Source organism: Macrobrachium rosenbergii, chromosome 26 (assembly GCF_040412425.1).
Source record: "Macrobrachium rosenbergii isolate ZJJX-2024 chromosome 26, ASM4041242v1, whole genome shotgun sequence".
Taxonomy (NCBI): domain Eukaryota; kingdom Metazoa; phylum Arthropoda; class Malacostraca; order Decapoda; family Palaemonidae; genus Macrobrachium; species Macrobrachium rosenbergii.
The window spans coordinates 47489797-47492296 of record NC_089766.1 but is presented as its reverse complement, the minus strand read 5'-3'; positions in this window follow the sequence as shown (position 1 = coordinate 47492296).

The following is a 2500-nucleotide window of genomic DNA, read 5'->3' as shown; positions in this document are numbered from 1 at the left end:
ATATATATATATATATATATATATAGAGAGAGAGAGACAGAGAATGACCTTTACAAGAGAATACACGACCTTTCCTCTCCACCTCATTTAATAATCTGAGGTCAGCGAGGTCAGACGCAATTTTCAACAAGGATTGGATAGCCTCGTTTGGCAAGTCCTGACTTGCGAGTCTAGATATATCTACACAAACAATTTGCACGAGAGAGAGAGAGAGAGAGAGAGAGAGAGAGAGAGAGAGAGAGAGAGAGAGAGACTTTGGACAAGGAATCTAGCATCAACGAAATATGTTAAGTTTTGTACATAAGACCTGTGTGAGAGAGAGAGAGAGAGAGAGAGAGAGAGAGAGAGAGAGAGAGAGAGAGAGAGAGAGAGAGAGAGAGCACTAGTATATGCTTAATATATAAATGCATAAAATAAAAAACATATATAGATTACTTAGAATTGTATATTCAAGAGAAAGCAATTCTTCTTAATGAACACCATAATATTCTTTGGAAGCTTGAATTTCATGTCAGTGGCCCCTTTGGTGGGCTTGTTCCATATGAATAAGGTTCATCTTCTGAATAATAATAATAATAATAATAATAATAATAATAATAATAATAATAATAATAATAATAATAATAATAATAATAATACAGAGTTGTAGTCTCGTTAGCTCAGAAAAACAAACTGAATGAGTGCTAATATAACGCCAGTATAAATCAACCGAAGTGTGAATTTTAAAATATCCACCGCTATTCATGAGAAGGAATGGTAAGAGGCTCGGTATTTGCAACATTATTATTATTATTATTATTATTATTATTATTATTATTATTATTATTATTATTATTATTATTATTATTATTATTATTCTGCATATGAAACCTATTCATAAGGAACAATCCCACCAAAGGCGCCACTGACTTGAAATTCCAGAAGCTTCCAAAGAATATTAAGGTGTTCATTAGGAAGAAGTAAGAGGAGGTAAAGGGAAATACAGAAAGAAGAGATCCCGCTTACTAAAAAGAAGAAAAAATAAATTAATAAATTAATAAATAGATAAAAATGTACCAAAATGCAAGGAGAATGGTATCCGGGTGGTAAACATGTACATAAAAAGCAACCAATCTAATTAAATACCAGCTTTGCAAGCAGACAACATTGCTTACGAAGTCTCTTTTCGAAAACTGAATGTTTGACTGCTGTTTTGTTACTATCTCTCAGGTCTCATTGTGACCAAGGTAGGCAGCGTGACCTAACGTGGCCGCTGGCATAATTCATGGAGATCGCTACATATGCATCTACACATTCATTAACTGATTTATTTACGTAAGCAATTGTTTTTTTCGGGATCTCATTATGACACAAACAAAGCCGCCAGTAAGGCTTCGCTCAACCTCTATAGGATTAAAAAATAAAAAAATAAACAAATATTAAAATATGAACGTACACAATTTTTTTTTGGGGGGTCTCACTTTCAAAAAACAAAGCCGCGAACATTATATGAATGGCATTAAAAGGCTTCGCTCAACCTATATAGGCTTCAAAAAAATAAAATAAATACATATAAAAACATAGGCTTGAAAAAATTAAAATAAATATAAAAATATAAACTTAATTTTTTTTTTTGGTGGGGGGGGATCTCACTACGACACAAACAAATTCACAATGACGAACGCTTTCGGAGTCCCGATTTGTACAATATACCTTATAGTAAGTCTATCAGGCCACATGGGTGGTTTGGCCCGGGGGGGAGGTAGGTCGCGCCCCTGGGGTAATCTTTTATGGCGATTCCAGGTAAAAGGACCGGTGTGCACGCCCAGCTATCAGACAGGATCCTCCCAAGGTCCGAAGATCCTACATTACGTAAGCTAGGATGCGACGGGATCCCTAAGTGTCCCCTTAGGACGAGAGAGAGAGAGAGAGAGAGAGAGAGAGAGAGAGAGAGAGAGAGAGAGAGAGAGAGAGAGAGAGAGAGAGAGTTCTGTTACCGATTTTTGGTTAATGAGGGAGAGAGAATTCTGTAATCTATCTTGGCTAGAGAGAGAGAGAGAGAGAGAGAGAGAGAGAGAGAGAGAGAGAGAGAGAGAGAGAGAGAGTTCTGTAAATTATCTTGGCTAATAACTAGATTGAGAGAGAGAGAGAGAGAGAGTTCTGTAACTTACCTTGGCTAATAACTAGATTGAGAGAGGGAGAATTCTGTAACCTATCTCGGCTAATGAGAGAGAGAGAGAGAGAGAGAGAGAGAGAGAGAGAGAGAGAGAGAGAGAGAGAGAGAGAGTTCTGTAACTTACCTTGGCTAATAACTAGATTGAGAGAGGGAGAATTCTGTAACCTATCTCGGCTAATGAGAGAGAGAGAGAGAGAGAGAGAGAGAGAGAGAGAGAGAGAGAGAGAGAGAGAGAGAGCGATTCCTTGTGGTAATGCAGCGATAAACATGCAAGCTGAAATTAAGGGAACTGGCAGAAATTAAACTAAAACGATGCCACATTTTCTCACGCAAAAACAGCATTTT